The sequence below is a fragment of the Mobula hypostoma genome, chromosome 19 (assembly GCF_963921235.1).
Source record: "Mobula hypostoma chromosome 19, sMobHyp1.1, whole genome shotgun sequence".
Taxonomy (NCBI): Eukaryota; Metazoa; Chordata; class Chondrichthyes; order Myliobatiformes; family Myliobatidae; genus Mobula; species Mobula hypostoma.
In genome coordinates this window covers 11,269,111-11,294,433 of record NC_086115.1, presented here as the reverse complement: position 1 = coordinate 11,294,433, position 25,323 = coordinate 11,269,111, and the positions used below count along the sequence as shown (strand labels likewise).

General features: G+C 43.9%; 1 protein-coding gene across 2 annotated transcripts in view; it reads right to left on the bottom strand.

Moving 5' to 3' along the window:
• The window catches only part of LOC134358814 (Kv channel-interacting protein 2-like), a 513,936-nt gene that overhangs the window by 487,842 nt on the left and 771 nt on the right, over positions 1-25,323 (bottom strand). The window lies entirely within an intron of this gene.

Below are 25,323 nucleotides of genomic sequence, written 5' to 3'. Positions count from 1 at the left end.
GGTGCAGATGCTCCTACCTACATCAAAGCTATTGGGGTTGAAAGGTTTGAGAACCTCAAGTTCCAGGTGTGGACATCACACCTGCCCTGGGTCAACCACGTTGATGTCATGACTGAGAATGCTGGCCATTCCCTCTATTTACGACAACTTTGAACCTTGAGCTTATTTCTTCAAGGGGCTAAAGGAAGTTAGCTTGTCCCCATCGACCTTCACTAACTTTTAACAATGCATCGTAAAAATCATTCCGTCTGGATGCATAATAGCTTGGCATGGCAACAGCTCAGCCTGTGACTGCAAGAAACTGCAGGAGGTTGTGGACACAGCTCAGCACATCACAGGAGCTAGCCTTCCCCCCAGGACCCTGTCAATACTCACTACCTCAGTAAAGCAGCCAGCATTATCAAAGACCACACAAACCCCAGACATTCTCTCTTCTTCCCCCTCCCATTGGGCAGAAGATACAAAAGCCTGAAAGCACGTATTACCAGACTCAAGGACATTTTGACCCCATGGTTATCAGAATCTCGAATAGATCTCTTGTGTGATAAGACAGAATTGATCTCACAATATTTCATGATCTTGTATTTTACCATTTACCTACACTGCACCTTTTCAGTTGCTTTTACATTTATCTTGCATTGTTATCGCCTTACCCTGTGCTAGCTGAATGCACTGAGTAATGAATTGGCTGGGATGAACAGTACGCAAGACAAACTTTTCACTGTCTCTCAGTACATGTGACAATAATAAACTGGATGGACAGACAAGCAGAAGCAAATGTTACATTGGGTGGATGGGAAAGGGAGGTGAGATTACAATCAGATCAGCTACAATTATGCTAAAAGGCAGAGTAGACGCAAAGGACGAGGTGGCCGACAATTGCTTCTAACTCAACTTTTGTTATAAATGTACTGTACCCTCAGCAGCCACTTTATCAGGTACAGGATTGGAACCCATTGTGGTCTTCTGCTGTTGTAGCCCATCCACTCTGAGGGTCAACAAGATATGCATTCAGAGTTGACCTTCTGCACACCACTGTTGTAACACATGGTCATTTGAGTGCCTTCCTGTCAGCTTGAACCAGTCTGGCCATTCACCTCTGACCCCTCAAATGAACAAGAATTGCTGCTCATTGGATTTTTTTTTTTTTTGCATCTTTCTCTATAAACTCTGGAGGCTGTCATGCATGAAAATGCCAGGAGATCAGCAGTTTCTGAAATACTCAAACCACCCCATCTGGCACCAACAATCATTCCACAGTCAAAGTCACCTAGATTGCATTTTGTCCCCAGCTGAACAGCTAATGAACCTCTTGACCATGTCTGCATGCTCTTATGCGTTGAGTCACTGCCACGTGATTGGCTGGTTAGATATCTGCATTAACGAGCAGGAGGTACCAGGTAAAGTGGCCGCAAAGTCTATATCCAACCTTGCAGCTGAAATCACGAGTATATGGAACCATTCTCTTCACATCCTTCCAAAAGCATGGTGACCAGATCTGAACCCAGTTTATCAGCTGTGGCTGAAGTAGTCTTTCATGTAGGTTCAGCATGACCTCAATGTTTTCTGGAGATGATGCCATCCAGAATCTTCTTTGGAAATCATGGATGGGGCAAAACTCTTCCAGTTGTTGCTGTTTTATTGATGGTCACCATAGTGCAGGTCAGACTGGGTTAGCCTGTACCAGCAAGCAAGGCAGGTAAAGACGTAACAAATTTCACCACATGCTCTGCCTTATTTTACTGCCAACCAGTCTGAAACGGTTGGATAAGCAAATCTGTGAACAGATCCTGACTGAGACAGAGCAAAAATGGCTAATATTAGGGGGCATAATTTTAAAGTTTTCAGAAGAAAGTATGGGGGGGGGGATATTAGAGGTAAGAGTTTTCACACAGAGAGTAGTGGCTGTGTGGGACAACCTGCCAGGGCTTGTGGTAGAGACAGATACACAGAAACATAGAAAACCTGCAGAACAATACAGGCCCTTCAGCCCACAATGCTGTGCCGAACATGTCCTTACCTGAGAAATTGCCTAGGGTTACCCATAGCCCTATTTTTCTGAGCTCCAGGAGTCTCTTAAAAGACCCTATCGTATCCACCTCCACCACCGTTGCCAGCAGCCCATTCCACGCGCTCACCACTCTCTGCATAAAAAACTTATCTCTGACATCTCCTCTGTACCTGCTTCCAAGCACCTTAAAACGGTGCCATCTCGTGCTAACCATTTCAGCCCTGGGAAAAAGCCTCTGAGCATCCACATAATCAATGCCTCTCATTAGGGACATTTAGGAAACTCTTAGGTAGGCCACATGGATGATAGAAAAATGAGGGATATGTGTAAGGGAAGGGTTAGACTGGTTTTAGAGTAGGTTATAAGGTTGGTACAACATTGTGGGCTGAAGAGCCTGTATTATTCTATGTTCTCTGAGTTACGTGTTGGCTTTGCAGACAAAAAAAAAACTACAGAATTATAGAATCAAATATACAAGCTGCTAGAAGTTTTGGACAGAGAAATGATTATATAGACATATGCATATAAGCCACATTAGCACAGCAGTGAGTGTGACACTATTACAGCTTGGGGTATTGGGGTTTAGAGTTTAATCCCAGCATTCTCTCCAAGGAGTTTATACGTCCTCCGCATGGAGTGTGCATGGGTTTTCTCCGGATGCTCCTGTTTCCTCCCACAGTCCAAAGGCGTACAGGTTGGTAGGTTAATTGGTCATCATAAATTGGCTAGGGTTAAATTGGGGACTGCTGGGCAGTGTGGCCTGAAGGGTGGGGCCTATTCCACACCGTATCTCTAAATAAATAACTAAAGTATAAACAAGTATTAAAATAAAATAAAACAACAAGTTAAAGAAAACAACAATCTGGACCCTAATCTAACATGTTCTGTGTTTATTGTTTTAAATCCTAGAATCCAACATACTTCCATCCCTCATCCTGTCCTGTCACTTTAAGAGAACGTACCCTTACCCTCAGACTATACAGACCCCTGAAGTACGACACCACCATGTTCAAGAACAGCTACTTCCCTCCAACTATTCTGTTCTTCAACCGGCTTGCTCAATCCTAATCACTACAGTTCAAAACCAGTATGGCCACTCTCGGATCAACGTGCACTGTGTTTATTTTTTGCTCTGATTGTGTTTTTCTCTGGAAAATATTGTGCGTAATTTATGCTTAGCAGTTGCCTTTCCTGTGAAAGCTGCTTATCTGACGCTGTGTGCCTGTGATGCGGCTGCAAGTCAGGTTCTCACTGCGCCTGTGCGTCCACGTACTTGTGCGTGCGGCACCTTGATTTTGCCTTTGACTCCGTTGCGGTGCACTCTGCGGGATTGTGCTATGTCTGCATATCCTTCCATTCTTGCTCTACATTCACGTCTGATGATCAGCAAGGAATCAGATTCCTACCGAGACACACAATGGGCTTATGCTACTGCAGTGTCGGAGAAGGAATTCAGAACGTTGGCAAAAACAAGCAATCCCTCTTTCCCCCACCACACCCTCTCCAATTTGTCACTGACGACATCATCCTGTATTAAAACTGATAAGGCTTCTCTGCACTGACTAGAGTCAGGTACTGATTACAGTGGCGCAGAAAGGTTTTGGGTCACCGACCAGTAACTGCAGAATTAATTTGGGTCCTAAATCTCACAGCACAATGCCTGGATACATCGTGGTGCTGTACGTGCACACTCTCCATATCAGAGTAATGCTCCTAATTTTTCAGGGGAAACAGAAGGCCGCGAGAAACAGAAAATCTTTCACTCGACTCAGGTGTGAGTCAATACAGGACAGTGCAGAACTCCTGAACTGTAGGGTCACAAAATTTTGACAGGTGTACCATGGAAAGCATTCTAAATGGTTGCCTCACCGTCTGGTATTGAGGGGCCACTGTACAGGAATGGAAAACGCTGCAGAAAGTTGTAAACTTAGTCAGCTTCATCATGGGCACCAGCCTCCCCAGCATCGAGGACACCTTCAACAGGAAATGCCACAAAAAGGCAGCCTCCATCACCCAGATCATGCCCTCTTCTCATTGCTACCATCAGGGAGGAGGTACAGGAGCCTGAAGGCACACACTCAGTGATTCAGGAACAGCTTCTTCCCCTCCACCATCAAATGACTGAATGGACATTGAACCCATGAGCACTACCTCTGTGCTTTTCCCCTTTCTTTTTGCACTACTTACTTCATTTAATTTTAAATTTATTTATTTTTGTATATACCTGTTACAATTTATAGTTTTTATTATTACGTATTGCTACCACAAAACAACAAATTTCTTGACATACGCCAATGATATTAAACCTGATTCTGATTCTGAAACCCACCAACAAATTTGAACATGGCAATGTCCTGCCAATAACATGTTCATAATAGCAAAATAACTGGACATTCTCTCTTCCCTCCTCTCCCTTAGACAGAAGGTACAAAGTCTAAAAGCAAGTATCAACAGGCTGAAGGACAGTTTCTGTCCCAGTGTTATCAGACTTTTGAATTGACATCTTGTATGATAAGATAGACTCTTGATCTCAGCATCTACAGTGCTGTACAAAGTCTTAGGTGCATATACATATATAGCTAGGGTACATTTGCACAGTACTGTCTTTGTGAACGTGGAGCGCAGAGTGAGTTTGTAAATCTGGCAGGAGCACAGGATGTTGGGAATGGAGAGGGTGGAGCGCTGTGGGAGGGGTGTAGGACAGGTGGCAGAGAAGGTGTGCCAGGGCGGTGGGTAGCATGGGTACAGACACACCCAGCATTGAGCACCAGGAAAGGTCATTTGATTCCTAACAATCGGTTTATTGATCATTATAGAATGTCTCTCTGGTGCTTCCCTCTCCCTCTCCTCTCTCTTCCCCTTTCCCCAACCGTGATTCCCCTCTCCCTACCTCCTTCCCACTCTCAGTCCTCAACAGAGACCCATATCAGAATCAGATTTATCATCGCTCACATACCTCATGAAATTTGTTTATTTTTAGCAGCAGCAGTACAAAGCAATACATAAAATTACTGAGGTACTGTGCAAGCCTCTAACTTCTATACCCGTGGCCAAGTGGTTAAGGCATTCGACTGGCGATCTGAAGGTCGTGAGTTCGAGCCTCAGCTGAGGCAGCATGTTCTGTCCTTGAGCAAGGCACTTAACCACACAGTGCTCTGCGACAACACTGGTGCCAAGCTGCATCGGCCCTAGTGTCCTTCCCTTGGACAACATCGGTGTCGTGGAGAGGGGAGATTTACAGCATGGGCAACTGCCAGTCTTCCATACAACCTTGCCCAGGCCTGCGCCCTGCAGAGTGAAGACTTTCCAGATGCAGATTCATGGTCTCACAAGACTAATGGATGCCTTTAATATATGTGCAAGAGCTTTTTGCACAGTACTGTATCTCGTGATGATCTTGCTGCCCAGGTGAAGGGTCACGGCCCAAACATCAACTGTTTATTCTCCTCCATGGATGCTGTCTGACCTGCTGAGTTCCTCCAGCACTTTGTGTTATGTTGCTCAAGATTTCTAGCATCTGCAGAATCTCTTCTGCTTAAAAGTGGAATTTTCCTGAGTTAATTATTCCTCTGGTCCCAGGAACCAAAATGTTGGCATATTACTAAACTGGTTTATTATTGTCACGTGTACCTAGGTGCAGAGAAACACTTTGTTTTGCATGCCATCCATAGAAGTTATTTCATCACATCAGTGCTTTGAGGTAAAGCAGCAACAGAATGAAGAAAATCATAAGCAAGAGACCCCTCATCAGGGTGCAAAAATAGAGTTCAAGTTTCAGAGGTAGTGCAGGGCAGGCAGATGATAGGATCCAAGGGCCACAATGAGGAATCAGTGCACAGAGCTGGGGTTGGAGGAGAAATGATAAACCCTTTCCCTGATCCCAAGGAGAGAGCTCTTCTGAGGGCAGAGGATTCAAACGAAGGAACAGTATTTTCAGGATTTATTATCTAATAGTTGGCCCACTTACAGTGGTTCATAAATGAGGTAGAGCTTTGAGCTCTGGCTCTGTGGAGTTCGATAAATCCATCTGAAAACTGCACATTTCCATCTTTTTTGTTTGGCTTTGATTCCTTGCCATCCTGAAGTAATTTCCTCTCTCCTTGCAGGTCCTGCCCGGCACATACTATTGCCAGGGTGAAAGGTCGGGTGGGCCATCTGTAACAAGCCAGCTGGTCATTAATTACAGAGAGCCACAGGGAGTGCCAGATAGCACAAACAAGCAAAAAAAAACTATTTCATCAAATAAACTTCATGAGCCGGGGTTTCCCATCAACTAGGGGCCTGTTGGACCATTGCTAATCTCCAAAGCAGGTCACAGAGGAATTCTCCAATCTACCAGCTGGCTTGGATTTTTATGCTGTCCTTGTAACAGATTGTATGATTTCAGCTGAGAGGAACAGTGAAGCCATAGGACATCTTGAGCCTTTCCTTTATTCTAACTATCACCTCTTTATTTCTATATTCATTCGACAAACCGGTCTGCTTTATTTCATTCTCAGTTTCGATGTATGTTGATCCATATCCCTAAATTTCTGCTTCTTCGTTCTGTTAGAGCTCTCCAGGGTCATTTTGACTTTGGCTGTTCATGTGAAATTGCCAATATTTATTCAGCTACACATCCTGAATTTCATTTCCACTGCAACTGTCACTGGTTGTTTCACGCTTCCCTTGCCTTCCCCTTCTGCATCCCAACCGCTCAGAAACATCAGCAGGAGTTGGTATTCAACATCTCACTCCAGCTTCACGTCTCAGTGAGACCTTTTACCTCGGTGCCAGCTCCCAGCACCAACCCCATATCTCCTCGGTTGCATTAATATCTAACAAAACATCGAGTCTGTGTTGAGTAGACTGAGTGTCTGAACCTCAATTAAAAGAGTCAGAACCAACTTTATTATCACCGATATATGTCATGAAATTCATTGTTTTGTGGCAACAGTATAGTGCAATACATTAAATATACTATAAATTACAAGGAAAGATATATTATATACATATCTATAATATTACATAATATTTAAGACCATAAGATATAGGTGCAGAAGTAGGCCATTCAGCCCATCAAGTCTGCTCTGCCATTCAATCATGGGCTGATCCAATTCTTCCAGTCATCCCCACTCTCCTGCCTTCTCCCCATACCCTTTGATGCCCTGGCTAATCAAGAACAAATTCCACAGATTTACCACCCTCTGATTAAAGTAATTTCTCCGCATCTCTGTTCTAAATGGACGTCTTTCAATCCTGAAGTCGTGCCATCTTGTCCTAGACTCCCCTACCATGGGAAATAACTTTGCTATATCTAATCCATTCAGGCCTTTTAACATTCGGAATGCTTCTATGAGACCCCCCTCATTCTCCTGAGCTCCAGGGAATACAGTCCAAGAGCTGCCAGGTATTCCTCACACTGTTACCCTTCCATTCATATCACGCTTTTTGTATTATTTATGTATTATTATTATTATTATTATTATTATTATTATTATTATTATTATCATCATTTTGTATTAGCACAGTTTTGTCTTCTTTTGCACAATGGGTTTTTTCATCTTTGTCCGTGTGTACCCTATTATTGATTCTCTTTTATTTCTTCGTTCTACTGTGAACGCCCACAGGAAAATTAATCTCAGGATAGTATATGGTGACATATATGTACTTTGATAATAAATTCACTCAGAGAATTTGAACCTTTCACCACCTTCTCAATGAGAACAGCCCTCCCTATCTCAATCCTGAATGGTTAACTCCTTAATTAAGACTGTGTCCCCTGGTTCCAGGCTCTAACCAGGAGAAGCAACAGTCCTGCATTTATGCTGCATGCTTCAGTTATTTATTTTTTATCCTTACAGATTTCAGGCTGCTTTCTAATTCACCCACTCCACATGATCCTGTTGTGGATCTTTCAGATGTAATCACTAAGTATGAACGATAACTCACAGCCAAGATATAATCCCCCCTGCAACATGCACTCCCCACAAAGGACTTTTTTCAATCAATTAGCTTAAATCTGTATCTCTGGTTACCACCTCTCTTCCTCTTAGATTTTTGGAATTCATCTGCATTCTGGAAATTGGTATAAACATCGAGATGGACACAGGGTAGGATGTGAGGCAGATACATGTATGGGAATGGATTAGAGGGACAAAGGCCAAAAGTGGGCAAATGCAGACATAGAATTATACAGCACCAAAACAGGCCCTTCAACCCAACTAGCCCATGCTGACCAAGATGCCCAATCCAAACTAATTCTATTTGCCAGTGTCTGGCCCATAATCTTCTAAGTCTTTCCTATCCATGTCCCTGTCCAAGTGTCTCTTAATAGTTGTTATTGTAGCTGCCTCAACCACTTCCTTTGGCAGTTTATTCAACATAGACACATACTACCCTTTGTGTAAAATAGTTCCTATTAAACCTTTCCCCTCTCAACTTAAAACCATGCCCTCTAGTTCTTGGTTCCCCAACCCCAGGAAAGACTGAGTGCATTTACCCTATCTATGCCCCTCATGATTTTATACACCTCAATAAGATTGCCTCTTTGTTCTTCTGCTCCAAGATACAAAGCCCCAGCCTGTCCAACCTTTCCCTGGCACTCAGTCCCTCAAGTCCCGGCAGCATCTTTTCTGTGCTCTTTCCAGTTTAATACCATCTTTCCTGATGAAAACTGAACACCGTATTCCAATTACAGCCACACCAACATAGTATCCCAACTTCCACCACTATTCCCTGGCTAATGAAGGCCAATACCTTTCTTTACCACCCTGCCTACCTGTTCCTCTACTTGCAGTGAACCATGTTCGTGTACTCCAGGGTCCTCTGATCTACAACGTTCCCCAAGGGGCTGATGTTCACTGCAAAAGTCCTACCTGGATCTGAATTCCCAAAACGTAACAGCTTGCATTTGTCTCAGTTAAACACTTACCTGAGGGGCCTCACAGAAATGTCGTGGTTAGCGCAATCATTTTAGAGTGCAGGTTTGGGATTCAGCTCCCGCTGCTCTGTGTTGGCTGCTTGTATGCTCTGCCTGTGACCGTGTGGGTTTCCACCCACATTCCAAAGATGTAGGGTTAGGGTTTGTGAGTTGTGCGACACTTGCGAGCTGCCCCCAGCACGATCGTTGGACAGTGATGGTCAATGATGCAAAACGATGCATTTCACCGTATGCTTCAATGTACGTGACAAAAAAAGCTAATCTTTAAACTGCATTTGCCCTTCCTTTGCCCATTTACTCAGCTGATCACCACCTTCGTTATCCACTGGAGCACCTATTTTAGTGTCCACAAATAGAGCATGAGTATATTGGTTGGCACGGATGTTTGGCTGAAGGGCCTGTTTCATTACTATATCAATCTATGATTCTAACTCCCCTGGGTTCCATTAGCAAAGCAAGTTTACGTTGATGTAGGACCACTTTATTCCCTGTTTTACTCACTAAAGGTTATCGCCTCAGTTATAATGGGACAAAGCTCACACTGCAACTCTACTAATGAGTAAACTTATTGATGAACACAACAGGATTACAAACTGATGTGGAATAATTCAGTAGAGGAATAAAAGCCAGGATTCAGAGTGCAAATATAGAAATATATAATTGGTATCATTCTTTGTTAAGATGAATCACTCTGAGACCGCCTTCCTTCATCTGTGTTTCCACTGAAACTTCTCTGTTTAAGTTGAACTCTCCACATGTGAGCCGGCTGAAAGTGCACTCTCTTCAATGAGCAACGGCCAGCTGTTTCCTGTACGTGAGCTCCTGCCGGGCTAATTCTAAATTTGCTTCCATCCCTGGCTGGGTCAGTGTTGCAGATAATCAATGGCAGGGATACCATCAGCACAATATGGTTTCCCTTTAATCCTTTTCTGTAGAGTTCTGCAGCTGTACCGTGGAGAACGTTCTAAGTGGTTGCCTCTGGAATGGAGGGGCCACTGCACAGGACTCGGAAAAGCTGCAGGGTATTGTAAACTCAACCAGCTCCATCATGAACACTAGCTTCCTTGTCATTGAGGACATCTTCAAAAGCTGATGCCTCAACAATGCGGTATGTGGAAGTTGAATTCCAGTAACTTGTTCCAATAAGATTCTTAAATTTATCCAAAAAGGTTGAATTTTAAAACAAGACCAAGTAGAATGTAAAAAAGTACCAATTTCTTGATTACACCGAAAACATTTATCAGATAGATTTGAGTTTAATCTATTTATTTTTTGTGGTGTAATATATAATTGGTGTAAAAAATTATATTGTACTAATCTAAGTCGAACATTTATTGTATTTGTCATACTGTCCAGACAAAGTCTTGACCAATTTATTTCATCAATATTAATATTCAGATCTGTTTCCCATTTTTGCTTTGACTTATGGGTTCCTTGTTTAATTGTCTGTTCTTGAATCAAATTATACATACAAGAAACAAATTTTTTAATTTTTCCTTTTTGAATTAAAATTTCAATTTCATTAGCTTTTGGCAAAAACATTGTTTGACCCAGCTTACCTATCAAGTAAGCCCTTAACTGAAAATAACAAAAGAAAGTATTATTAGATATTTTATATTCAACTTCCACATAACCTTGTAGTATTTCTATTAGGTGATATTGAAGGGATAAAACCGAAACTTAAATTGAATAAATATCAGAAAGAATTTATAAAAATTGCATTGGCAGTAGCTAAGAAGACTATAGCAGTTACTTGGAAATCTGATTCGTATTTAAGTATGGATCGTTGGAATAATGAAATGGCTAGTTCTATTCCACTTGAAAAAATTACTTATAATTTAAGAGATAATTATGTAACATTCTTGAATATTTGGCGCCCTTATTTACAAAAGATAGGATGTCATATTTAAGTGCTCCAACAAAGAATTTGGTTACTTGGGGAAAGTAACGAATAATTATACCAAATTTATTTTGAATCCCATGGAGCATGTGGAAACCTTCCAATACCCAGGCGGCCCTTTTTTTTTCTTTTTTTCTTTTAGGTAGGACTATATATGGGGGGGGAGGGTTAAGGGGAGGGGGGGTAGATTTTATCTTTTCATGTATTCTTTTTGAAAATTTAATAAAAATTATATTAAAAAAAACAATGTGGCATGCATCATTAATGGCCCCATCACCTAGGACATGGTGTCTTCTTATTGCTACCATCAGGGAGGAGGTACAGGAGCCTCAGTGTTTTAGGAGCAGCTTCTTCCACACTGCCATCCGATTTCTGAATGGGCTGTGAACACTACCTCACTGATTTTTGCTCTCTTTTTAAACTGCTTATTTAATTTTCTCTATATATATTTCTTAATGAAATTTATGCCCTACTGTGTTTTATGTGTGGCTGCATTGCTGCCACAAAATGATGAATTTCACAACATATGTCAGTGATAATAAAACTAATTCTGAATCTGATTTTCTCCCCTCAGAATGAGTCCGAGAGGACATTGTGAGAGAATATCACTGCTGGTAGGGGACAGGCAACCACGAGGGACTGAATTCGAGAATTATGTTTAGAAAGCCCCAGGATATTCCGAAAGCTTACGTTTTTCAAAGCTCTCGCTTTTTTTTCTGTTCCATCTTTTTCTCTCCCTCAGGGACCTTTCCTTCAGTAAAGCAGAAGATTCCTGTGCTAGTGACTACTTTTACCCTTGCATTGAGCTACCACACGACTTCACCATGACAACTCGAAATGATAACACCGCTTCCCATCCCATGGATGCTGCCTGTCCCGTTGAGTATCTCTAGCATTTTCTGTCTCTTAGGTTTGCAACATCTGCAGATTTTATCACTTTCATTTTCTATTCACTATTTCTCCTCAGTCCAATATTTCAAGTTATTCACTCTGACTGAGGTAGGAGATCAGTTAGATGGGGGTGAACACTGGGGCAAGGGAGGCTCTTCTAGTTACTATCATCAGGAAGGAGATACAGGAGCCTGAAGATTCACACTCTATGATTCAGAGCTTCTTCCGCTCGGCCATCTGATTTCTGAATGGTCCATGAACCCCTGACTCTTTATTATTCCTTGATTTTGCACCAATAATTTTTTTCTTAATTTTTGTAACTTTATGTCTTTGCACTGTCCTGTTGTTACAAAACAACAAGTTCCATCTTATCTCAATCAGCGATAATAAATCACTTCTTCTTCAGCCTTTTACCCCTTCCACATATCATCCCCCCCTCCAGCTTCTTACCTCATCCTCCTCCCACACCCACCCACCTTCCCCCTCACCTATCACCTGCCAGCTTACACTCTTTCCCATCCCCCTGCCTTCTTACTCTGGGCTCTTCCCCCTTCCTTTCTGGCCCTAATGAAGGCTCTCAGCCTGAAATGTTAACTGTTGATCCCCCTCCATTGATGCTGCCTGACCTGCTGTGTTCCTCCAGCTTTGTGTATGCATTGCTCTGGATTTCCAGCATCTGCAGAAACTCTTGTGTTCATAATAAATCTGATCCTGATTCTGAGGAATGAGCCAGTATCCCAGCTGATGGGATCCAAGTAGGAATTCCAACTTCTTGAGATTTCAGGAGGGAAAATGGGTTTGCAGAAGGAATGGGAAGATTTGGGGAGGAAGGCAACGACAGCTTCAATCCGACTGTCAATCAACTTTAAAACACGTAGATCATAGAACAGTACTGCACAATGCTGTGTCAAACCAGCTAAAGGGTAATCTAATCCCACCTACCTGCACAACATCCATATCCCTCCACCCTCCTCATGTGTCTATCTAAACATCTCTTAAAAGGCTCTAATGTATTTGCCTCTGTCACCATACCAGGCTACACATTCCAGGCATCCACACTCTCTGAGTAAAAAACTTACCCCTCACATCCCCTTTGAACCTACCCCCTCTCAACATCAATGCATGCCCTTAATCAACACTTAATCTCCCTGTCTACCTTGTCGTTATCCTTGGGCTTTGCTTCTCCATCTGTACTGCAGCACGATATTCTGCACTCTTTTTAAGTACCTCCGTGTAGGGTAAGATCTGCCTGGAGATGATGCAAACTGGAGCTTTTCATTGCATCTCATTACACATGATAATTCTAAACCAATGCCAAAGCCAATGGTTAGAATAGCACTGATCAAACAGGGAGAGTTTGGGCTTCAATTCAAAGCGTCGATAATTGCCTCCCTCCGCACAGATGCTGCTTAACTCGTTGAGTTCCTCCCGCGCATTGGTCCTGATGAAGGGTCTCGTCTGTTTACTCTTTTCCATAGATGCTGCCTGGCTCAGCTCCTCCAGCATTTGTGTGCGTTGCTTTGGATTTCCAGCATCTGCAGATGTTGCTGTGTTCCTGATCCTCCAGCAGATTGTCTAAGTGCGAGTGCAATGGATACTCTCCAATCCTTTGACCCTAAAGCAAACAAGATTGGTCTTTCTGCAACTGATAGCGGTGTTTAAGAATTAATCTGTAACATAGTAAAACTGTATCCTGTCATCTTCCCCCTTCCTCCTCAATCCTGAAGAAGGGTCTCGGCCGAAACGTCGACTGATTATTCACTTCCATAGACACTGCCTGACCTGCCGAGTTCCTCTAGTGTTTCGTGAGTGTTGCTCAAGGTTTCCGGCATCTGCCAACTTTATCGTGTTTATGATTTCCCACTCGATGCCCAGTTACATAAATATCACACTAAATAATTGAAAATTCTCACAGCCTGGAGGGTTGAGGGTGTACTTGGATGAGTCCTTGAGATATCAACTGGAGATTGCCGCACCAACAATTCCCACCCCCAGAAAGATGAAGGGTTCCTGATGCCCCTCTCCTGTCCATGTCACATGCCAGCAGTATCAGGATTCCTTCAACAGCACCAGGACTGGTCCTCGAACTCCCCTCCTCAACAAAAAGGAATGCAACATATCATCTTGAATCCTGGAGAAGAAGATTCCTCCTTCTTCAGTCCTAAGTCGCCTTTCAAGATTCAAGATTGATTTTGTCATTCTTCAGTACACGAGTAAGTACCCCCATCACCCAGGTCATGCCCTGTTCTCATTGCTACCATCAGGTACGAGGTACAGAAGCCTGAAGACATGCACTCAATAATCCAGACAGCTTCCCCTCTGCCACCCGCTTTCTAAATGGACATCAAACCCATGAACACTACCTCACTACCTTTTTTTCTCTTTTTACACTACTTATTTTTCCAATTTCCTTTATTTATTATTGTACTGCATTGCACAGCTGCCCCAAAGACAACAATTTCATGGCATAAAATTGTAAAAAGGATCTTAAGAAAGAAATTAGAAAAGCTAAAAGAAGTTATGAGGTTGCTTTGGCAAGTAAGGTGAACATAAATCCAAAGGGTTTCTACAGTTATATTAATAGCAGAAGGATTGAGAGGGATAAAATTGGTCCTTTAGAGAATCAGAGTGGACGGCTATGTGTGGAGCCAAAAGAGATGGGGGAGATTCTGAACAATTTCTTTTCTTCGGTATTCACTAAGGAGAAGGATATTGAATTGTGTAAGATAAGGGAAACAGGCAGGGAAGTTATGGAAACTATGATGATTAAAGAAGAGGAAGTTCTGGTGCTTTTAAGGAATATAAAAGTGGATAAGTCTCCGGGTCCTGACAGGATATTCCCTAGGACCTTGAGGGAAGTTAGTGTGGAAATAGCAGGGGCTCTGACTGAAATATTTCAAATGTCATTAGAAACAGGGATGGTGCTGGAAGATTGGCGTATTGCTCATGTGGTTCCATTGTTTAAAAAGGGTTCTAAGAGTAAACCTAGCAATTATTGGCCTGTGAGTTTGACGTCAGTAGTGGGTAAATTGATGGAAAGTATCCTTAGAGATGGTATATATAATTATCTGGATAGACAAGGTCTGTTTAGGAACAGTCAACATGGATTTGTGCGTGGAAAGTCATGTTTGATAAATCTTATTGAATTTTTTGAACAGGTTACTAGGAAAGTTGATGAGGGTAAAGCGGTGGATGTTGTCTATACGGACTTCAGTAAGGCCTTTGATAAGGTTCCACATGGAAGGTTAGTTAGGAAGGTTCAATTGTTAGGCATTAATATTGAAGTAGTAAAATGGATTCAGCAGTTGCTGGATGGGAGACGCTAGAGAGTTGTGGTGGATAACTGTTTGTCAGATTGGAGGCCAGTGACTAGTGGTGTGCCTCAGGGATCTGTACTGGGTCCAATGTTGTTTGTCATCTACACTAATGATCTGGATGATGGGATGGTAAATTGGATTAGTAAGTATGCAGATAATACTAAGATAGGTGGAGTTGTGGATAATGAAGTAGGTTTTCAAAGCTTGCAGAGAGATTTAGGCCAGTTAGAAGAGTGGGCTGAAAGATGGCAGATGGAGTTTAATGCTGATAAATGTGAGGTGCTACATTTTTTTTTGTAATATAATTTTTATTGAGTTTTCAAAAAGAATACATGAAAAGATAAAGATAAAATCTACCCTCCCCCCTCCCCTTAACCCTCACCTCCCCCCCCCATATATAGTCCTACCAAAAAAGAAAGAAGAAAAGAAAAAAAAAAAGAGCCGCCTGGGTGTTGGAAGGTTTCCACATGCTCCATGGGATTCAAAATAAATTTGGTATAATTATTCGTTACTTTCCCCAAGGGACCAAGGTCTTTATTGGAGCACTTAAATATGACATCCTATCTTTTGTAAATAAGGGCGCCAAATATTCAAAAATGTTACATATTTATCTCTTAAATTATAAGTAATTTTTTCGAGTGGAATAGAACTAGCCATTTCATTATTCCAACGATCCATACTTAAATACGAATCAGATTTCCAAGTAACTGCTATAGTCTTCTTAGCTACTGCCAATGCAATTTTTATTATATAATTGGTGTAAAAAATTATATTGTACTAATCTAAGTCGAACGTTTATTGTATTTGTCATACTGTCAAGACAAAGTCTTGACCAATTTGTTTCATCAATATTAATATTCAGATCTGTTTCCCATTTTTGCTTTGACTTATGGGTTCCTTGTTTAATTGTCTGTCCTTGAATCAAATTATACATACAAGAAATACATTTTTTAATTTTCCCTTTTTGAATTAAAATTTCAATTTCATTAGGTTTTGGCAAAAACATTGTCTGACCCAGCTTACCTTTTAAGTAAGCCCTTAGGTGCTACATTTTTGACATACATGGTAAATGGTAGGGCATTGAAGAATGCAGTAGAACAGAGGGATCTAGGAATAATGGTGCATAGTTCCCTGAAGGTGGAATCTCATATGGATAGGGTGGTGAAGAAAGCTTTTGGTATGCTGGCCTTTATAAATCAGAGCATTGAGTATAGGAGTTGGAATGTAATATTGAAATTGTACAAGGCATTGGTAAGGCCAAATTTGGAGTATTGTGTACAGTTTTGGTCACCGAATTATAGGAAAGATGTCAACAAAATTGAGAGAGTACAGAGAAGATTTACTAGAATGTTACCTGGGTTTCATCACCTAAGTTACAGAGAAAGGTTGAACAAGTTGGGTCTTTATTCTTTGGAGCGTAGAAGGTTGAGGGGGGACTTGATAGAGGTTTTTAAAGTTATGAGGGGGATAGATAGAGTTGACGTGGATAGGCTTTTTCCATTGAGAGTAGGGGAGATTCAAACAAGAGGACATGAGTTGAGAGTTAAAGGGCAAAACTTTAACTTGAGAGGGGATCTTCTTTACTCAGAGAGTGGTAGCTGTGTGGAACGAGCTTCCAGCAGAAGTGGTTGAGGCAGGTTCGATGTTGTCATTTAAAGTTAAATTGGATAACTATATGGACAGGAAAGGAATGGAGGGTTATGGGCTGAGTGCAGGCTGGTGGGACTAGGTGAGAGTAAGAATTCGGCATGGACTAGAAGGGCCGAGATGGCCTGTTTCCGTGCTGTAATTGTCATATGGTTATATGCTGGTGATATTAAACCTGATTCAGATAAAGGAGAATGAAACGATTGTTACTCTGGGTTTAATGCAGCATTAAAAACAGAATATATATGAGGAACACAATAAAAAATAACAAAAGTAAAACACAGTAAATATAACTATAAATGAAATCCCATAGAACACAATGTACAAAGGACTATTATATAGATAGGCTGATAGTATGCATATAAACTGACACTAGGTGATGTGTTTGTAGTGGTGTTGGAGGGGGAGGGTGTTACTGGGTGGAGGTGTTAATCAACCTGCCAGCTTGGGAGAGGCAAGTCTTCCACCTATTCCCTCCCAGATTCTTCCTTCAATCCCCCCTCCCTTACCTACGCACCTTCCTGGTGTCATTTATTATCTGCCAACTTGTGCTCCATCCCCATCCCAACACTCTTACCCCCCACATACACAGTCTTATTCTGGTTTCTGCCCCCTTCCTTTCCAGTCCTGATGAAGGGCCTTGGCCTGAAATTTCGATTGTTTATTCCCCTCCATAGATGCTGCCTGACCTGTTGAGTTCTTCCAGCATTGTGCGTGCGTGTGTGTGTGTGTGTGTGTGTGTGTGTGTGTGTGTGTGTGTGTGGGGGGGGGGGGTAACATATCATAGAGGCAACTCACCACTTACCCAAGCAGAATTTTGATTGAACAATAAGTGCTGGCCTTTATAGCAACAGGCACATCTCACACATACATCTGAGAGAATCTCATAACAAGCTACGAGGGAGCAGACTAGAAATGGGGTTAGGTTAAATTGTATTAATTGGCCAGTGTGGATTAATGAAGCAATCACCCTCCTTCAGTGTCGTCAGTTTTTGTCATTCCAGGGCTATTTCACCTTTTCTAAAATTAAGCACAGCTTCAACAGGTTCTCATTTCAAATATTCTTAACCATCCCACGATGCTTCAGTTGACACCCGTGTTGTCCTAAGTGATTATCCCAATTAGTTTGAGATTATGAGCCTTCTCTGGGTCTTGAACCCACAATACATTCGACCCAGTGTCACCAAGAGAACTGCAGATTGGTGACAGTTGTGTCCATTGGTGACTCCCTCTGAAATCATAGGGGTATGCTTTACTGTATATTACACACAGGGTGCTCGGCAACATCAATAAAGCCATAGGAAATTCTAGCTACTGCCCTGGATAAACATCACTTCTCCAACGCACACCACAGAAGACAGGCTAACTGAGCATTTAATGGAGCTCAGGTATAGAAAGCTGTAGTCCAAACAATAACCTTGTGTTGCTCTTCATAACTATTGTGACAAAAAAAATCTGGGATAGGTAGAAGAATTGCTTCCCTAAGCTGGCAGGTTGATCAACACCTCAACTCATTAACAACTCCCCCCCCCACCACCACCACCCAACACCACTTCTTACACATCACCTAGTGTCAGTTTATATACATACAATCAGTCTATCTATATAATGGTCAGTTTTCAGGCCGTGTAAACATTTTCTGCTCAGAGCAGTGGTTGGTCGACACAGCTGTAAAAAAAAGATGGACAATTGCACAGGGGCGGATTATTTTGAGGTAGAATGAACCAGATGGACTGAATAGCCTGCTTATTTGCTGCAGTGCTCTATGACTCTGTGATTGTATAAAGGCAAGGGGTATTTATTCTCCATCTCTTGTGGGCAAAGTGTTGGAGGGTTATAGGTCAAACCCTTTAGCATGAGTCTGAAGTCACATAGACATCAAGGTCGGTTGGTTTTCTAATTAAAGTTTTAGATGAGATTTATTTGTCTCATGTGTATTGAAACATCAAAACATACAATGGAAAACATTGTTCCATACCTACGCAGACCATATATCTGCTGGGGGCAGCCCACAAGTGTCACCACGCTTCGGTGCCAAAGTAGGATTTCCACAACCCAACCCTAACCCATACGTCTTTGGAATGTGGCAGGAAGCACGTGCGAGCACGGGGAAAACGTACAAACTCCTTACAGACGGCAGCGGAGCTGTACTCCGATCGGGAGGTCGTTGACGATGTAGAAAGTTGCACCAACTGCTGCACTACCTCGGCCCCCCCAAGACAGCAGAGAGACCAGCGTTTACACGATGTTACAAAGATGTCATGAAGTTGGAAAGAATGTTAGGAAGAATTGTGAGAAGGCTGCCAAGAGCCTGAGTTACAAAGAGGGGCTGAGCAGGCTGAAATTAATTCCTTGGAGTGTAACGGACTGAGGGGTGACCTTATCAGGTGTATGGAATCAGGAAGGGCAGGTAGTGTGAATGCAGTACATCCTTCTCCCAGGGAAGGGAATCAAATTCCAGAGAGCACAGGTTTAGGAATGATGCAACAAGGGGACTGAGGGGCAACTTCTTCACTCAGAGAATGCTGGATATATAGAATGAACTGTCAGAGGAAGTGGTTACCAAATGCAGCAACAACATTCAAAGGGCATAAGAAAGTAAGGAGTCATGGGATCCAAGGGGACATTGCTTTGTGGATCCAGAATTGGCTTGCACACAGAAGGCAAAGAGTGGTTGTAGACAGGTCATATTCTGCATGGAGGTTGGTGACCAGTGGTGTGCCTCAGGGGTCTGTTCTCGGACCCTTACTCTTCCTGATTTTTATAAATGACCTGGATGAGGAAGTGGAGGGATGGGTTAGTAAATTTGCTGATGACACAAAGGTTGGGGGTGTTGTGGATAGTGTGGAGGGCTGTCAGAAGTTACAGTGGGACATCAGTAGGATGCAAAACTGGGGCTGAGAAGTGGCAGATGGAGTTCAACCCAGATAAGTGTGAGGTGCTTCATTTTGGTAGGTCAAATATGATGGCAGAATATAGTATTAATGGTAAGACTCTTTGCAGTGTGGAAGACCAGAGGGATCTTGGGGTCCAAGTCTATAGGATACTCAAAGCTGCTGCGCAGGTTGACTCTGTGGATAAGAAGGCATACGGTACATTAGCCTTCATCAACCATGGGATTGAGTTCAAGAGCTGAAAGGTAATGTTACAGCTATATAGGATCCTGTTCAGACCCCACTTGGAGTACTGTGCTCAGTTCTGGTCACCTAACTACAGGAAGGATGTGGAAACCATAGAAAGGGTGCAGAAGAGATTTAGAAGGATGTTGCCTGGATTGGGCAGCATGCCTTATGAGAATAGGTTGAGTGAAATTGGCCTTTTCTCCCTGGAGAGACAAAGGATGAGAGGTGACCTGATTGAGGTATATAAGATGGTGAGAGGTATTGATCATGTGGATAGTCAGAGGCTTTTTCACAGGGCTGAAATGGATAACATGAGAGGGCATAGTTTTAAGGTGCTTGGAAGTAGGTACAGAGGAGATGTCAGGAGTAAGTTCTTTACGCAGGGAGTGGTGAGTGCGTGGAATGGGCTGCCAGCGACGGTGGTGGAGGCGGATACTATAGGGTCTTTTAAGAGACTCCTGGACAGGTACATGGAGCTCAGAAAAATAGAGGGCTATGGGTAACCCTAGGTAATTTCTAAGGTGAGGACATGTTCTGCACAGCATTGTGGGCCGAGGGGCCTGTATTGTGCTGTAGGTTTTCTATATTTCTATGACATTTGGGCTGGTACATGGATAGGACAGGTTTGGAGGGACATGGGCCAAACGCAGCCAAATGGGACTAGATGGAAATCTGGTCGAGCGCGGAGTACTTGGGCCGAAGAGCCTGCTTGTGCGCCGTGTGTCCGGTGGTTCTCTAATATCCTGGTAACACTTTATTAACCTGCTGAGTTAAAGACCGAAACTATGCAGCTATCGGCCGAACTCTATCGGCGGTGAATGGCCAAGACTCCTGCCGTTATGCTGGGATCAAGACCGCGGCGCTGCCGCACCAGAAGTGTGTGTAGTGAGGACAGTGGTTAACCAGCAAGGGGCAAATAGATTACGACGTCTCAGCTCTGAGTGATAGCTTTGAAGCCATCCTGATGAACGCGCCTCGGCCGGAAAAGTCGACTGTTCATTCGCTCCGCCCGACCCGCTTGGTCCCTCCCGCGTGTGTTGATCAAGATTTTCAACATCCGCTGAATCTCTCCTGAAACCTCGACTTTGTATCTTGCGATTTCAAAGGGGAGGTTTTCCTTTCCAGAAAGACACCATATAGCCCAATCCACACTGTATTGGAGACCGGTTATCCGTTCGTGGACCGGCATGGTCAGGCACGGGCCAGTGTCGAGTCGCAGGGCTCGGATCGGTCTGTGGGTGGAGGTTACCTGCAGCGCGCAGCCTATTCTCCAACACCCGGGTAGAAGTTAGTTCAAGCAGGTCGGTGATTAACTTACAACCCGTTCTCCTTTCAGCCTTGGTCAGCTCGGAGACGTGATGCCGGAGGAACAGAGCAACAGGGGTAACGGGGGTTGTAATAGTAAACACTGATTACCGGAAGGACTCTCCTGATTCTCAGCGATGCCTCCAAAAGGAGAGACCAGTGAGACCACACCTGGAGTATTGTGTGTAGTTTTGGTCTCCAAACTTGAGGAAGGACATTCTTCCTATTGAGGGAGTGCAGCGGAGGTTCACGAGGTTAATTCCCGGGATGGCGTGACTGTCATATGTTGAAAGATTGGAGCGACTGGGGTTGTATACACTGAAATTTAGAAGGATGAGAGGGGATCTGATTGAAACATATAAGATTATTAAGGGATTGGACACGCTAGAGGCCGGAAACATGTTCCCGATGTTGGGAGAGTCCAGAACCAGAGATCACAGTTTAAGAATAAGAGGTAGACCATTTAGAACAGAGTTGAGGAAAAACTTTTTCACACAGAGGGTTGTGGTTCTGTGGAATGCTCTGCCTCAGAAGGCAGTGGAGGCCAATTCTCTGGATTCTTTCAAAAAAGAGTTAGATAGAGCCCTTAAAGATAGCAGAGTGAAGGGATATGGGGAGAAGGCAGGAACGGGGTACTGATTGTGGATGACCAGCCATGCTCACAGTGAATGGTGGTGCTGGCTCGAAGGGCTGAATGGCCTACTCCTGCACCTATTGTCTATTGTAAAAGGCGGCATTCGTTATTAAAGACCTCCAGCACCCAAGACAAGCTCTCCACTTATCACTGCCATCAAAGAGGGGATACAAGAGCCTGAAGACACACACTCAACATTTTAGGAACAGATTCTTCCCCTCCGCCATCAGATTTCAGAAAGGCCAATGAACCCATGAAAATTATCTCACTATTTTTGCTCTCTTTCTGCACTACTGATTTGATTTATTTTTATATACACTCACTGACCACCTTATTAGGCACACCAGTACTCCTGCTCGTTAATGCAAATACCAAATCAGCCAATCAGGTGGCAGAACCTCAACGCATAAAAGCATGCAGTCATGGTCAAGAGGTTCAGTTGTTGATCAGTCGAGATATCAGCATGAAGAAGAAAAGTGATCGAAGTAACTCTAACGGTGGAATGACTGTTGGTGCCAGACGGGGTGGTTTGAGTATATGAAAAAAAACTGATGACCTCCTGGGATTTTCACGCACAACAGACTCTAGAGATGACAGAAAATGATGCACACAAACAAAGAAAGTAGGTGGACGTTCTGTGAGTGAAAACGGCTTGTCTAATGAGAGGGGTCAGAGGTGAATGGCCAGGCGGGTTCAAACTGACAGCAACCCAAATAATCACGTGTTACAACAGTGGTGCGCAGAAGAGCCCCTCTGATCGCACGACGCGCCAAAACCTGACGTGGATGGGCCACAGCATCAGAAAGCCACGAACATCCACTCGGTGGCCGCTCTGTGGTGCAGGAGGTACCGGCTAAAGGGCCACTGAGTCTATTTCTTATAATAATGTATAATTGTTATGCATTGCAATGAACTGCTGACGCCAAACAACACATTTCACGAAATATGTTAGTGATATTAAACCTGACACTGATTCTGATTTCATCGCCCCCCTGAGGAATCGAGCTGTCTTCATTGCCCGGAACAGCAGATGGAATCCCCGACAGTGCTGCACTCTCTGGGTAGAAAAAGGCCCAGGTAGAGCGGGCACGATCACCACGTTTCCAATAGCGGAAAGTCTAGGACCAAAGGGCACGATCTTAGAACACAATGACATTCTTTAGAACAGAGATGAGGAGGGGTTTCTTTAGCCGGAGGGTGACGAGTCTGTGGAATTAATTGCCACAGACGGCTGTGGAGGCCAAGTGATTGGGTTTATTTAGAGCGGAGGTTGACAGCTTCTTGACTAGTAGGGACGTCAAAGATTACAGGAAGAATGGGACGGAGAGAGATAATAAATCAGCTGCGGTGGAATGATATAGCGAGGTGGAATGGCCTAATTCTACTCCCATAGTTTATGGTTTTATACTGACACCAGGACGGTCATTTATATAAGTACCTTCGGCGTGACAACTCAATGTCCTTCGCTTTATGACTCGCGCGGAATTTTCATCGACCAAGCCGCGGCAGACACCAGAATCGCCAGCTTTAATTGTTTTCCAAGAAGTCGTTGCCGTCCAGTACCTCCCACTCCAAACTCCGTTCATGAAGGGGTTAACAAAGAGAACTCTGACCCGCTCCCCCCACCCCCACACACACTTGCCTACCGCATCCACACTTGCTCTGTCTTTAAGGGCAGCGATCGGCATAAAAGACCCCGGGGAAACTAAACTGCCGGTAACGCATCTCAGTGGGGTTACTCCGCATTCCTGACAGCCGCAACCTCCCTCCAGAGATCCCCCGCCCCTTCCAACCGACCTTCTCTCCTCGACAAAATCCAGCCCCCTCCCCGGTAAATCTCCCCACCCTTCCAGCCACTGGAGGTGTACAAGGCAATAGGAGGCATAGATCGAGTGGACAGAGACATTTTTCCCCCAGGGCGGAGGAAAATATAGAGGGGATGTCAGAGGCAAGTTTTTGTTAACAGGGAATGATGGTCGGATGGAACGTACTGCCAAGAGTGATGCTAGAGGCAGATGCATTAGGTGCATTTATGGGACCCTTAGATTGGCACATAGATGATAGAAATATGGCGGGGAAGGGTTAGATTGATGTTGGAGTAAGTTAAAAGGTCGGCGCAACATCCTGGGCCAATGTTCTGTGTTCACTCTGGGAGATGATGACCGTGCTACCTTTCGTTTCTTTCTTGGTTTGATGGCTACCCGGAGAAGAAGAGTTTCAGAGTTGTACACTTCGACAATAAATGAACCTTTGAACCTTTCCTAAACCACCTGTCCAAAATTCCCCGTCTTCCCAAATCACTGTTTGTTGTTGGTACTTTGCGCGCTTTGTGGCGCATTGGGCGGCATTTTTTTTTATTGCCAATACTTTGGCATTTGTCTGTTTAGTTTTACGAGGCCGAGTTGCCAGCTCGACGCTCAAGCCAGCAGGGACGGAAAGCGTGCAAGGCCCCGGCCCGATTCGAACCCGGGACCATTCGCCTCGAATTCGGCCTGCAAACCCTCCCAAAAAAAACCCTACTCTTTCAACCGCTATCCCCTTCTCAAAACTCCCCATCTTTCCGTCCCGCTCTCCCTCCCTAATCTCCCTGCCCTTTCAAACTCTATCCACCCCCTTTCCAAAGCTCCTCGTATTTTCATCCAGCTTCTCTCCTCCCAAAACTCTCCGCTCTTCTGATCGCTTCCTTACTGCTTCCCAAAGCTCCCCTGCTCTCCAATGGATCTCCTACCCCGAGCAGAATTCAGCCCCCCCCCCAATCCACTATCCTATCGCTCTCAAAAACATTGCTCGTCTTGATGAAGGGCTTCGGCCCAAAACGTCGACTCTTTAATCCTCTTATAGATGCTGCTCGACCAGCTGAATTCCTTCAGCATTTTGTGCGTGTAACTTTGAATTCCCAGCATCTGCAGAGACTCCTATGTTAATCATCTGACCATTCGAACAAATCTTCTGTCGGTAACGAATTCCAATACGTCCAACTAACATCAGCTTCTCCCCAGAAATGCCAGCTGTTCCAACCAGCCTCCTCTTCTCCAACATTTCCCATTCCCACATCTCCAGCCTTCGCTAAATACAATCCAAACCCCAACTAACGAACCTCTTCCAAACCCCCCAAACTCCCCGCACTCCTCTGCACACGCCGAATGCTTCCTCTAACCAACCGACAAGCCCCGATCCTCCTCGGTGTTTGCTCGTGAGTTGAGGCTTTAACTGCTGAAGGCGGAGGGATGGCCCTGGAGAGTTGGGAAACGCGGGGTGGGGGGAGATGGAAGCTTTCTGAGGCGACACGCAAAGGCTTTTCACTCGAGTGGTGCCAGCGTGAATCAACCCGACATGTTGTGTGTTGGCACAAACTACGGTCAAACTTTGCCATTGCCACAGCGCGGACGCACCAGCTCTTTCCACGTCCCCGTCCCTGCGCTTCCCCAAAACCCCATGCCCCGCTCCCCACACAAACCCTTCCAAAATATCCCCCCCCCACACCCACCCCGCCCCACAGATCAGTGCCAATGAGTTCAGGGGGGAAACACTCAAGCCTAGGTGCAGTCTGATGGAATTAAATCCAATTTCAGTG